The sequence below is a fragment of the Eriocheir sinensis genome, unplaced genomic scaffold (assembly GCF_024679095.1).
Source record: "Eriocheir sinensis breed Jianghai 21 unplaced genomic scaffold, ASM2467909v1 Scaffold15, whole genome shotgun sequence".
Classification (NCBI taxonomy): Eukaryota; Metazoa; Arthropoda; class Malacostraca; order Decapoda; family Varunidae; genus Eriocheir; species Eriocheir sinensis.
Genome location: NW_026110850.1, coordinates 1,574,722 through 1,592,420, shown reverse-complemented (window position 1 = coordinate 1,592,420; position 17,699 = coordinate 1,574,722).

The window sequence follows — 17,699 nt, the reverse complement described above, 5'->3', positions numbered from 1 at the left end:
TATATATTTATATATATATATATATATATATATATATAAAATTTACACTGTTTTATAAGTATTTTGCATATTTTTTCAATACAAATTTTCCTTATTGTATATGCATTTTGTATATTAATTTTAATACAAATTTAATTATTCTATGTGTATTTTTGTATATGTATTTTTATAAAAATAAGTTTTATTTTATGGGTATTTTGCATCTTTATTTTCATACAAATTTACATTATTTTATTGATATTCTCTGTATTGATTTTGATACGATTTTACATTATTCTATGTGTATTTTGTATATATATTTTATACAAATGTACGTTACTTTATGTGTGTTTGTTTTCATTTCATACAAATTTACATTATTTTATGTGTATTTTGTACATGTATTTAATTACAAATTTAACTAATTATATGTGTATTTTGTATATCTATTTTCATACAAATTGAAATTAATTTTGTGTATTTTTGTATATATTTTTATATAAATTTTCGTTATTTTATGTGTATTTTGTATATTTATTTTCCTACAAATATACTTTCTTTTATCGGAATTTTGTGTATTTATTTTGACAAGAATTTACATTATCTGAGGTATATTTGGTATATATATTTTTATACTTATTTACATCATTTTATATGTATTTTGTATGAATATTTTCATAGAAGTTTACTCTATTTTATGAGTATTCATATATATTTTGATACAAATTTACATTATTGATGTGAATTTTCCATATCTATTTCAATATAAATTTACTTTATTGTATGTGGATTTCGTATATTTATTTTAATACAAATTTAATTATTTTATATGTATTTTTGTATATATATTTTTATACAAATATGCGTTATTATATGAGTATTTTGCATCTTTATTTTCATACAAATTTACATTATTTGATTGATATTCTGTTTATTTATTTTGATACGATTTAACATTATTCTATGTGTTTTTTGTATATATATGTTTATACATATTTACATCACTTAATGTATATTTTGTATATATATTTTATCCAAATTTACGTTATTTTATGTGTATATGTTTATATATTTTCATACAAATTTACATTGTTTTATGTGTGTTTTGTATATGTATTTCAATACAAATTTGCCTAATTTTATGTGTATTTTGCATATCTATTTTCAAATTTCAAATTTAAATTATTTTTGTGTATTTTTGTATATATTTTTATACAAATTTTAGTTATTTTATTTGTATTTTGTATATATATTTTCCTACAAATATACATTCTTTTACTGGAATTTTGTTGATTTATTTTGATTCGAATTTACATTACTATATGTGTATTTTGTATATATATATTTTTCTACGTATTTACATTATTTTATATGTATTTTGTATATATATTTTCATAAAAAGTTACGTTATTTTATTGTGTATATTCGTATATATTTTGATACAAATTTTATACAAATTCATGTTATTTTATGTGTATTTGAATATATATTTTCATAAAAATTTACATTATTTTATGTGTATTTTTACATATATTTCATTACAAATTTACTTTATTTCATGTTTATTTTATATATTCATTTCATGCAATTTTAAATTATTTGTTGTGTATATTTGTATTTGTATTTAGGTTATTTTTTGTGTATTTTTTATATATATTTTCATCCAAAATTACATTATTTTATGGGTATTTTGCTAATTTAATTCGATACGAATTTAGATTATTTCAAAGCTATTTTGTATACATGTTTTTATACGCATTTACATTATTTAATGTGTGTTTTGTATATTTATTTTTATGCAAATTTACTTTATTTTATGTGCATTTTTGTACATATATTTTTAAAGAAATTAGCGCTATTTTATGTGTATTTTGAATATGTATTTTCATACAAATTTACATTATATTATTGGTATTTTGTTTATTTATTTTGATACGAATTCCATGATTATATGTGTATTTTGTACATATTTTTTTTATACGTATTTACACTATTTAATGTGTATTTTGTTTATGTGTTTTTATACAAATTTACGTTATTATATGTGTATTTGTAAAAATATTTGGTACAAATGTACATTATTTTGATGTGCTTATTTTATGTGTATTTTGTATATCTATTTTCATACAAATTTAACTACTTTTGTGTATTTTTGTATATAGTTTTATATAAATTTACGTTATTTTATGTGTATTTTGTATATTTATATTTATACATATACACATTCTTTTATTGGTATTTTGTTTATTTATTTTGATACGGATTTACATTATTTTATGTGTATTTTGTATACGTTTTTTTTATACGTACTTACTTCATTTTATGTGTATTTTGTATATATAATTTTATAGAAATCTACGTTATTTTATGTGTATTCGTATTTATATTTTAAAACAAATTTACATTGTTTGATATGTATTTTGCATATCTATTTCAATATAAATTTACCTTATTGTATGTGCATTTTCTATATTTATTTAATATAAATTTAATTTTTTTATGTATTTTGGTATATATATATTTATAAAAAAATGCGTTATTTTATGGGTTTTTTGCTTCTTTATTTTCATACAAATTTACATTTTTTATTAATATTCTGTGTATTTATTTTGATACGATTTTACATTATTCTATTTGTTTTTTGTATATATTTTTTTATACATATTTACATTATTTAATGTGTATCTTGCATATATATTTCATACAAATTTATTATCTATTATTTATTTTCATACAAATACACATTCTTTTCATGATATTTTGTTTATTTATTTTGACACGAATTTACATTACTTAATATGTATTTTGTATATATATTTTTATACGTATTTACATAATTTCATGTGTATTTTGTATTTATATTTCTATAGAAATCTACGTTATTTTATGTGTATTCGTGTATATATTTTGAACCAAATTTACATTGTTTTATATGTATTTTTGAATATCTCTTTCAATACAAATTTACCTTACTGTATATGCATTTTGTATATTTATTTCAATACAAATTTAAATATTTTATGTGTATTATGGTATATATATATTTTTTTTAAATATATATACCATATATATTATATGGGAATTTTGCATCTTTCTTTTCATATAAATTTACATTTTATTATTGATATTCTGTGTATTTATTTTGATACGATTTTACATTATTCTATTTCTTTTTTGTATATATTTTTTTATAAACATTTACATTATTTAATGTGTATCTTGCATATATATTTTATACAAATTTACGTTATTTTAAGTGTATTTGTTTATATATTTTCATTCAAATTTACATTATTTTATGTGTATTTTGTATATGTATTTCAATACAAATTTACGTAATTTTATATGTATTTTGTATATTTCTTTTCATACAAATTTTAATTATTTTTGTGTATTTTTGTATATAGTTTTATACAAATTTAGGTTATTTTATGTACGCATTTACATTATTTAATGTGTTATATATATATATATATATATATATATATATATATATATATATATATATATATATATATATATATATATATATATATATATATATATATATATATATATATATATATATATATATATATATATATATATATATATATATATATATATATATATATATATATATATATATATATATATATATATATATATATATATATACATATATATATTTTATTGCTATTTTGTTTATTTATTTTGATACGAATGAAAATATATATACAAAATATACATAAAATAAACTAAATTTGTATTGAAATATATATACAAAATATATAAAATAATGTAAATTTGTATCAAAATATTTTAACAGATGCGCATAGAATAACGTAAATTTGTTTTAAAATATACAAAATACACATTAAATAATGTAAATATTTAAAAAAAATATATACAAAACACAAATAGAATAATGTAAAATCGTATCAAAATAAATACACAGAATATTAGTAAAACAATGTAAATTTGTATGCAAATAAAGATGCAAAATACCCATTAAATAGCGCATTTTTTATAAAAATATATATTCCAAAATACACATAAAATATTTAAATTTGTATTACATTAAATATACAAAATGCACATTCAATAAGGTAAATTTGTATTGAAATAGATATGCAAAATACATATAAAACAATGTAAATTTCTTTCAAAATATATATATGAATACACATAAAATAACGTAGATTTCTAAAAAAAATATATATACAAAATACACATAAAATGAAGTAAATACGTATAAGAAAATGTATACAAAATACGCATAAAATAATGTAAATTCGTATCAAAATAAATAAACAAAATACCAATAAAAGAATGTGAATTTGTATAAATATAAATATACAAAATACACATAAAATAACGTAAATTTGTATAAAACTATATACAAAAATACACAGATGTAATTAAATTCGTATGAAAATATTTATACAAAATACAGATACAATAAGCTAAATTTGAATTGAAATGTATATACAAAATACATAAAATACATATACATATAAAAATACATATAATAACGTAAATTTGTTAAAAAATATTTAAACAAAATACACATTAAGTTATGTAAATACGTATAAAAAATATGTACAAAATACACATATAATCAGGTAATTCGTATCAAACTAAATAAACAAAATAGCAATAAAATGATATAAATTTGTATGAGAAAACATATACAAATACATATAAAATAACGCAAATTTTTTTAAAAATATATGTACAAAAATGCACGTAAAATAAAGTAAATTTGCATAAAAATATATATACAAAACACACATTAAATAATGTAAATGCGTACATAAAATAACCTAAATTTGTATAAAACTATATACAAAAATACACAAAAATAATTTAAATTTGTATGAAAAGAAATATACAAAATACACATAAAATTAGGTAAATTTGTATTGAAATACATATACAAAATACACATGAAATAATATAAATTTGAATGAAAATATATAAACAAATACACATAAAATAACGTAAATTTGTATGAAATATATAACTATACTATAAATAACTATAAAATAACGCATTTTTTATAAAATTATAGATGCCAAAATACACATAAAATATTTGAATTTGTATTAAAATAAATATACAAAATGCTCATACAATAAGGTAAATTTGTATTGAAATAGATATGCAAAATACATTTAAAATAGTGTAAATTTGTTTCAAAATATATATACGAATACACTTAAAATAACGTAGATTTCTATAAAAATACATATACAAAATACACTTAAAATTAAGTAAATACGTATAAAAAAATGTATACAAAATACACACAAAATAATGTAAATTCGTATAAATATAAATAAACAAAATACCAATAAAAGAATGTGTATTTGTATAAATATAAATCTACAAAATGCACATAAAATAAGGTAAATTTATATAAAACAATATACAAAGATACACAGAAGTAATTAAATTTGTATGAAAATAGATATACAAAATACACACAAAATAAGCTTCATTTGAATTGAAATATATGTACAAAATACATAAAAAATAAAATAATATAAATTTTTATGATAATAAAGATGCAAAATTCCCATAAAATAGCGCATTTCTTATAAAAATATATATACCAAAATACACATAAAATATTTAAATTTGTATTGAAATACATATACAAAATGCACATACAATAAGGTAAATTTGTATTGAAAGAGATATGCAAAAATACATATAAAGCAATGTAAATTTGTTTCAAAATATATATACGAATACACATAAAATAACGTAGATTTCTATAAAATATATATATACAAAATACACATAAAATTAAGTAAATACGTATAAAAAAATGAATACAAAATACACATAAAATAATGCAAATTCGAATTAAAATAAATAAACAAAATACCAATAAAAGAATGTGTATTTGGATAAATATAAATATACAAAATACACATACAAAATAAAAATAAAATAAGGTAAATTTGTAATAAAATATATGTACAAAATACACATAAAATAATATAAATTTATATGAAAATATATATTCAAATACACTTAAAATACCATGAATTTGTATAAAAATATATATTCAAAATAAATATTAAATAATGTAAATGCGTATAAAAATATATATACAAAGTACATATAAAATAATGTAAATTCGTATCAACATAAATCAACAAAACACCAATAAAATAAAATATATTTGAGTGAAAATAAATTTACAAAATACACATAACATAACTAAAATTTGTATTAAAATATATACAAAAATACATAAAAATAATTTGAGTGTGTGTGAAAATAGATATACAAAATACACATAAAACTAGGTAAATTTCTTTTGAAATACATATACAAAATACACATAAAATAACGTAAATTTGTATAAAACTATATACAAAAATTCACAAAAATAATTTAAATTTGTATGAAATATACAAAATACACATAAAATTAGGTAAATTTGTATTGAAATACATATTCAAAATACACATAAAATAATGTAAATTTGAATGAAAATATATAAACAAATACACTTAAATTAACGTAAATTTGTATAAAATATATATACAAAATACTCATTAAGTAATGTAAATATGTATAAAAAAAATATTTACAAAATACAAATAGAATAATATAAAATCGTATCAAAATAAATACACAGAATGTTAATAAAATAAAGTAAATTTGTATGAAAATTTAGATGCAAAATACCAATAAAATAACGCATTTTTTATTAAAATGTATTACCAAAATACACATAAAATATTTGAATTTTTATTAAAATAAATATACAAAATGGACATACAATAAGGAAAATATATATAAAACAATATAAATTTGTTTCAAAATATATATACGAATACACATAAAATAACGTAGATTTCTATAAAAGTATATATACAAAATACACATAAAACGAAGGAAATACATATAAAAAAATGTATACAAAATACACTTAAAATAATGTAAATTCGTATCAAAATAAATCAACAAAATACCAATAAGAGAATGTGTATTTGTATAAATATAAATATACAAATACACATAAAATAACGTAAATTTATCTAAAACTATATACAAAAAATAAATAATAATATTTGTATGAAAATAGATATACAAAATACACACAAAATAAGCTAAATTTGAATTGAAATATATATACAAAATACATGTATTTTGTATATCTATTTTCATACAAATTTAATTACTTCTGTGTATTTTTGTATATAGTTTTATATAAATTTACGTTATTTTATGTGTATTTTGTATATTTATATTTATACAAATACACATTCTTTTATTGGTATTTTGTTTATTTATTTTGATACGATTTTACATTATTTTATGTGTATTTTGTATACATTTTTTATACGTATTTACTTCATTTTATGTGTATTTTGCATATATATTTTTATAGAAATCTACGTTATTTTATGTGTATTCGTATATATATTTTGAAATAAATTTACATTGTTTTATATGTATTTTGCATATCTATTTCAATACAAATTTACCTTATTGTATGTGTTTTTTGTATATTTATTTTAATACAAATTTAATTTTTTTATGTGTATTTTGGTATATATATTTTCATAAATAAAAAAAATGCGTTATTTTATGGGTATTTTGCTTCTTTATTTTCATACAAATTTACATTATTTTATTAATATTCTGTATATTTATTTTGATACGATTTTACATTATTCTATTTGTGTTTTGTACATATTTTTTTATACAAATTTACGTTATTTTAAGTGTATTTGTTTATGTATTTTCATTCAAATTTACAATATTTTATGTGTATTTTGTATATTTATTTTCATACAAATTTAAAATATTTTTGTGTATTTTTGTATATAGTTTGATACAAATTTAGGTTATTTTATGTGTATTTTGTATATCTATTTTCATACAAATACACATTCTTTTATTGATATTTTGTTTATTTATTTTGACGCGAATTTACATTATTTAATGTGTATTTTGTATATATATTTTTATACGTATATACATCATTTCATGTGTATTTTGTATAGTTTTAAATAAATTTACATTATTTAATGTGTATTTTGTATATTTATATTTATACAAATACACATTCTTTTATTGGTATTTTGTTTATTTATTTTGATACGAATTTACATTATTTTATGTTTTTTTTATACTTTTTTTATACGTATTTACTTAATTTTATGTGTTTTTTGTATATATATTTTTATAGAAATCTACCTTATTTCATGTGTATTCGTATATATATTTTGAAACAAATTTACATTGTTTATATGTATTTTGCATATCTATTTTTGTGTATTCTGTATTTATTTTTGGTATACATATTTACATTATTTAATGTTTATTTTGTTTATATATTTTATTCAAATTTACGTTATTTTATGTGTATTTGTTTATATATTTTCAAACAAATTTACTTTATTTAAGAGTATTTTATATATGTATTTCAATACAAATTTTCCTAATTTTATGTGTATTTTGCATATCTATTTTCAAACAAATTTAATTTATTTTTGTGTATTTTTGTATATATTTTCAAACAAATTTTAGTTCTTTTATATGTACTTTGAATATATATTTTCCTACAAATATACATTCTTTTATTGGAATTTTGTTCATTTATTTTGATACGAATTTACATTATTTTATGTGTATTTTGTATAAATAATTTTCTACGTATTTAAATTATTTTGTGTATTTTGTATATACATTTTCATAAAAACTTACGTTATTTTATTGTGTGTATTCGTATATATTTTGATACAAATCTTATACAAATTCATGTTATTTTATGTTTATTTGTATATATATCTTCGTACAAATTTATATTATTTTATGTGTATTTTTACATTTTTTTCATTATAAATTTACCTTTTTTATGTTTATTTTGTATATTTATTTCATTAAATTTTAAAGTATTTTATGTGTATATTTGCAATTGTATTTAGGTTATTTTATATTTCTTTTCTATATATATTTTCATTCAAAATTACAGTATTTTATTGGTATTTTCTTAATTTAATTCGATACGAATTTAGATTATTTCATAGGTATTTTGTATAAATATTTTTATACTCATTTACATTATCTAATGTGTGTTTTGTATATATATTTTTATGCAAATTTATTTTATGTGCATTTCTGTACATATATTTTTATAGAAATTTACGTTATTTTATGTGTATTTTTTATATGTTTTCTCATACAAATTTACATTATGTTATTGGTATTTTGTTTATTTATTTTCATACGAATTACATGATTATATGTGTATTTTGTATATATTTTTTTATACGTATTTACATTATTTAATGTGTATTTTGTTTATATATTTTTATACAAATTTACGTTATTATATGTGTATTTGTATAAATATTTTGATACAAATTTGCTTTATTTGATGTATTTTGTATATATATTTCAATTCAAATTTAGCTTATTTTGTGTGTATTTTATATATCTATTTCCATACAAATTTAATTATTTCTGTGTATTTTTGTATATAGTATTATATAAGTTTACGTTATTTTATGCGTATTTTTTTATATTCATATTTATACAAATATATTATTTGTATTTTGTTTATTTATTTTGATACGAATTTACATTATTTTATGTGTATTTTGTATACATTTTTTATACGTATTTACTACATTTTATGTGTATTTTGTATAATTATTTTCATAGAAATCTACGTTATTTTATGTGTATTCGTATATATATTTTGAAACAAATTTACATTGTTTTATATGTATTTTGCATATCTATTTCAATACAAATTTAAATTAATGTATGTGTATTTTGTATAATTATTTTAATACAAATTTAAATTTTTTATGTGTATTTGGTATATCTATTTTTATAAGAAAATGCGTTATTTTATGGGTATTTTTCTTCTTTATTTTCATACAAATTTACATTATTTTATTAATATTCTGTGTATTTATTTTGATACGATTTTACAATATTCTATTTGTGTTTTCTATATATTTTTTTATACATATTTTATACACGATTTTACATTATTCTATGTGTATTTTGTATATATATTTTATACAAATGTATGTTATTTTATTTGTATTTGTTTTCATTTCATACAAATTTACATTATTTTATGTGTATTTTGTACATGTATTTAAATACAAATTTAACTAATGATATGTGTATTTTGTATATCTATTTTCATAGAAATCAATTTTTTTTTTGTATATATTTTTATACAAATTTTCGCTATTTTATGTGTTTTTTGTATATTTATTTTCCAACAAATATACGTTCTTTTATCGGAATTTTGTTTATTTATTTTGATACGAATTTACATTATTTTAGGGGTATTTGGTATATATATTTTTATTCTTATTTACATCATTATATATGTATTTTGTATGCATATTTTCATAGAAATTTACTCTAATTTATGTGTATTCGTATATATCTTTTGATACAAATTTACATTATTTATGTGTATTTTGCATGTCTATTTTAATATAAATTTACTTTATTGTATGAGCATTTTTTATATTTATTTTAATACAAATTTAATTATTTTATGTGTATTTTTGTATATTTATTTTTATTACATTTACATTATTTTATTGATATTCTGTTTATTTATTTTTATACGAGTTAACATTATTCTATGTGTATTTTGTATATATATATTTTTATACATATTTACATTATTTAATGTTTATTATTTATATATTTTATCCAAATTTACGTTATTTTATGTGTATTTCTTTATATGTTTTCATACAAATTTACATTATTTTATGTGTATTTTGTATAATTATTTCAATACATATTTGCCTAATTTTATGTGTATTTTGCATATCTATTTTCAAACTAATTTAACTTATTTTTGTGTATTTTTGTATATATTTTTATACAAATTTTAGTTATTTTATTTATATTTTGTATATATATTTTCCTACAAATATACATTCTTTTATTGGAATTTTGTCTATTTATTCTGATACGAATTTACATTATTTTATGTGTGTTTTGTATATATACTTTTCTACGTGTTTAAATTATTTTATGTGTATTTTGTATATACATTTATTTTCTTGTGTGTATTCGTATATATTTTTATAAAAATTTTATACAAATTCATGTTATTTTATGTGTATTTGTATAAATATTTTCATACAAATTTAGATGTGTATTTTGTATATATATTTTTATAGAAATCTACGTTATTTTGTGTCTTCGTATATATATTTTTAAACAAATTTACATAGTTTTATATGTATTTTACATATCTATTTCAATACAAATTTACCTTAATGAATGTGCATTTTGTATATTTATTTTAATACAAATTTAAATATTTTATGTGGATTTTGGTATATATATATTTTCTAAAAAATGCGTTATTTTATGTGTATTCTGGATCTTTATTTTCAAACAATTTTATTTTATTTTATTTAAATTTGTATTACAATAAATATACAAAATGCACATACAATAAGGTAAATTTGTATTGAAATAGATATGCAAAATACATATAAAACAATGTAAATTTGTTTCAAAATATATATAAGAATACACATAAAATAACGTAGATTTCTATAAAAATATATATACAAAATATACATAAAATGAAGTAAATACGTATAAGAAAATGTATACAAAATACACATAAAATAATGTAAACTCGTATCAAAATAAAATAAGAAATACCAATAAAAGAATGTGTATTTGTATAAATATAAATATACAAAATACACATAAAATAATGTAAATTTGTATAAAACTATATACAAAAATACACAGAAGTAATTAAATTCGTATGAAAATAGATACACAAAATACACACAAAATAAGCTCAATTTCAATTGAAATATATGTAACAAATACATAAAATAAAGTAAATTTGTATCAAAATATTTTTACAAATACACATATCATTACGTAAATTTTATATAAAATATATTAACAAAATACACATTAAATAATGTAAATACATATAAAAAATATGTACATAATACACATATAATCATGTAATTCGTATCAAAATAAAAAAACAAAATACCAATAAAATAATGTAAATTTTTATGAGAAAACATATACAAAATACACATAAAATAACGCAAATTTCTATAAAAATATATGTACAAAAATGCACATAATATAAATTTGCATTAAAAAATATATACAAAACACACATTACATAATGTAAATGAGTATAAACATATGTATATAAAATACCTATGAAATAATCTAAATTCGTATCGAATTAAATTAAGAAAATACCATTAAAATAATGTAGTTTTGGATGAAAATATTTATAGAAAATACACATAAAATAACGTAAATACAGATTCAAATATACACATTAAATAATTTAAAATTGAATGAAATAAATATACAAAATAAACATAAAATAAGGTAAATTTGTAATGAAATATATGTAAAAATACACATTAAATAATATAAATTTGTATGAAAATATATATACAAATACACATAAAATAACATGAATTTGTATAAAATTTGTATCAAAATATATACGAATACACACAATAAAATAACGTAAATTTTAATGAAAATGTATATACAAATTACAAATAAAGTAATTTAAATACGTAGAAAAATATATATACAAAATACACATAAAATAATGTAAATTCGTATAAAAATAAATAAACAAAATTCCAATAAAAAAATGTATATTTGTAGGAAAATATATATACAAAATACAACTAAAATAACTAAAATTTGTATAAGAATATATAAAAAATACACAAAAAATAATTTAAATTTGTTTGAAAATATATATGCAAAATACAAATAAAATTAGGCAAATTTGTATTGAAATACATATACAAAATACACATAAAATAATGTAAATTTGTATAAAAATATATAAACAAATACACATAAAATAACGTAAATTTGGACAAAATATATATACAAAATAAACATTAAATAATGTGAATATGTATAAAAAAAATATATACAAAATACACATAGAATAATGTTAAATCGTATCAAAATAAAAAAACAGAATATCAATAAAATAATGTAAATTTGTATGGAAATAAAGACGCAAAATACCCATATAATAACGCATATATGCATAAAAATATATATACAAAAATACACATAAAATAGTTTAATTTGTATTAAAATAAATATTCAAAATGCACATACAATAAAGTAAATTTGTATTGAAATAGATATGCAAAATACACATAAATAATGTAAATTCGTATCAAAATATATATACGAATACACATAAAATAGAGTAAATTTCTATGAAAATATACATACAAAATACATATAAATGATGTAAAAAAGTATAAAATATATATACAAAATACACCTAAAATAATGTAAATTCGTATCAAAATAAATAAACAAAATTCCGATGAAAGAACGTATATGTGTAGGAAAATAAATATAGAAAATACACATAAAATACTGAAAATTTGTATAAAAATATATACAAAAAAAAACCACAACAATAATTTCAATTTGTATGAAAATATATATACAAAATACACATATAACTAGTTAAATTTGTATTTAAATACATGTACAAAATACACATAAAATAATGTAAATTTGTATGAAATGAACACAAATACACATAAAATAACGTACATTTGTATAAAATATATAAACAAAATAAACATAGAATAATGTAAAATCGCATCAAAATATATACAGAGAATATCAATAAAATATTATAAATTTGTATGAAAATAAAGATGCAAAATAACCATAAAATTTACCATATTTTTATAAAAATACAAATACAAAAATACACATAGAATAATTAAATTTGTATTAAAATTAATATAGAAAATGCAGATACAATAAGGTAAATTTGTATTGAAAAAATATGTAAAATACACATAAAACAGTGTAAATTTCTTTCAAAATATATATACGAATACACATAAAATAACGTAGATTTCTATAGAAATATATATACAAAATACACATGAAATGATGTAAATACATATAAAAATATATATACAAAATACACATTAAATAATGTAAACTCGCGTCAAAATAAATAAACAAAATATCAATAAAAGAATGTGTATTTGAATGAAAATAGCTATACAAAATACACATAAAATAACGTAAATTTATATAAAACTATATACAAAAATACACAGAAGTAATTAAATTTGTTTGAAAATAGATATAAAAAATACACACAAAATAAGCTAAATTTGAATTGAAATATATATACAAAATACATAAAATAAAGTAAATTTGTATCAGAATATTTATACAAATACACATATAATAACGTAAATTTGTATAAAAATATATAAACAAAATACACATTAAATAATGTAAATACATATAAAAAATATGTACAAAATAGACATATGTAATTCGTATCATAATAGATAAACAAAATACCAATGAAATAATATAAATTTGTATGAGTAAACATATACAAAAAACACATAAAATAACGCAAATTTCTATTAAAATATATGTACAAAAATGCACATCAAATAAATTTGCATAAAAATATATATGCAAAACACAGATTAGATAATGTAAATGAGTATAAAAATATGTATACAAAATACCTATGAAATAATCTAAATTCGTATCAAATTAAATTAAGAAAATACCTATAAAATAATGGAATTTTGGATGAAAATATATGTAGAATATACACATAAAATAACCTATATACAAATACAAATATACACATAAAATAATTTGAAATTGAATGAAATAAATATACAAAATAAACATAAAATAAGGTAAATTTGTAATGAAATATATGTAAAAATACACATAAAATAATATAAATTTGTATGAAAATATATATTCAAATACACATTAAATAACAAGAATTTGTATGAAATTTGTATCAAAATATATACGAATACACACAATAAAATAACGTAAATTTTTATGAAAATGTATATACAAAATACACATAAAATAATTTAAATACTTAGAAAAATATATATACAAAATACACATAAAATAATGTAAATTTGTATGAAAATATATAAACAAGTACACATAAAATAATGTAAACTTGGATAAAATATATATACAAAATAAACATTAAATAATGTAAATATGTATAAAAAAATATATACAAAATACACATAGAATAATGTTAAATCGTATCAAAATAAATAAACAGAATATCAATAAAATAATGTAAATTTGTATGAAAATAAGGATGCAAAATATCCATATAATAACGCATATTTGCATAAAAATATATATACAAAAATACATATAGAATAATTAAATTTGTATTAAAATAAATATACAAAATGCACGTACAATAAAGTAAATTTGTATTGAAATAGATATGCAAAATACACATCAATAATGTAAATTTGTATGAAAATATATATACGAATACTCATAAAATAGAGTAAATTTTTATGAAAATATACATAAAAAATAGATATACAAAATACACATATAAGTAGTTAAATTTGTATTTAAAAACATGTACAAAAAACACATAAAATAATGTAAATTTGTATGAAATGAAAACAAATACACATAAAATAACGTGTATTTTATATAAAATATATATAAAAAATACACATAGAATAATGTAAAATCATATCAAAATAAATACACAGAATATCAATAAAATAATGTAAATTTGTATGAAAATAAAGATGCAAAATACCCATAAAATAAAGCTTATTTTTATAAAAGTAGATATACAAAAATAAACATAGAATAATCAAATTTGTATTAAAATTAATATACAAAATGCACATACAATAAGGAAAATTTGTATTGAAAAAATATGCAAAATACACATAAAACAGTGTAAATTTGTCTCAAAATATATATACGAACACACATAAAATAACATAGATTTCTATAGAAATATATATACAAAATACACATGAAATGATGTAAATACGTATAAAAATATATATACAAAACACACATTAAATAATGTAAATTCGCGTCAAAATAAATAAACAAAATATCGATAAAAGAATGTGTATTTGTATGAAAATGGATATACAAAATACACATAAAATAACCTAAATTTGTATAAAAATAAATACAAAAATACACAAAAATAATTTAAACTTGTATGAAAATAAATATACAAAATACACATAAAATTAGGTAAATTTGTGTTGAAATACGTATACAAAATACACATAAAATAATGTAAATTTGAATGAAAATACATAAACAAATACACTTAAAATAACGTAAATTTGTATAAAATATATATACAAAATACAAACTAAATAATGTAAATATATATAAAAAAAATATATAGAAAACACAAGTAGAATATTGTAAAATCGTAACAAAATAAAATAAAATGAAAATAAAGAAGAAAAATACCCATAAAATAACGCATTTTCTTATAAAAATATATATACCAAAATACACATAAAATATTTAAATTTGTATTAAAATATTTATAGAAAATACACATACACTAATTTAAATTTGTATTGAAATAGATATGCAAAATACATATAAAACAATGTAAATTTGTTTCAAAATACATATACGAATACACATAAAATAACGTAGATTTCTATGAAAATATATATACAAAATACACATAAAATGAAGTAAGTACGTATAAAAAAATGTATACAAAATACACATAAAATAATGTAAATTCGTATCAAAATAAATAAACAAAATACCAATAAAAGAATGTGTATTTGTATAAATATAAATATAAAAAATACGCATAAAATATCGTAAATTTATATAATACTATATACAAAAATACACAGAAATAATTAAATTTGTATGGAAATAGATATATAAAATACACACAAAATAAACTAAATTTGAATTGAAATATATATATAAAATACATATAATAAAGCAAATTTGTATCAAAATATTTATATAAATACACATATAATAACGTAAATTTGTATAAATATATATAAACAAAATACACATTAAATAATGTAAATACGTATAAAAATATATATACAAAATACACATATAATCATGTAATTCGAATGAAAATAAATAAACAAAATACCAATAAAATAATGGAAATTTGTATGAGAAAACATATACAAAATACACATAAAATAACGTAAATTTCTATAAAATATATGTATAGAAATGCACATAAAATAAATTTGAATAAAAATATATATACAAAACACACATTAGATAATGTAAATGAGTATAAAAATATTTATACAAAATACCTATGAAATAATCTAAACTCGTATCGAATTAAATTAAGAAAATACCAATAAAATATTGTAATTTTGAATGAAAATATATATAGAAAACAAATATAAAATAACCTAAATACAATTACAAATATACACATAAAATAATTTAAATACACATATAATAACGTAAATTTGTATAAAAATATATAAACAAAATACACATTAAATAATGTAAATACGTATAAAAATATATATACAAAATACACATATAATCATGTAATTCGAATGAAAATAAATAAACAAAATACCAATAAAATAATGTAAATTTGTATGAGTAAACGTGTATGTTGCATTTTCAATACAAATTTACCTTATTATACGCATTTTGTATATTAATTTTAATACAAGTTTAATTATTCGATGTGTATTTTTGTATCAGTATTTTTATAAACATATGCTTTATTTTATGGGTATTTTGCATCTTTATTTTCATACAAATTTACATTATTTTATTGATATTGTGCTCTTTCATTTTGATACGAATTGACATTATTCTATGAGTATTTTGTATATATTTTTCATACGAAT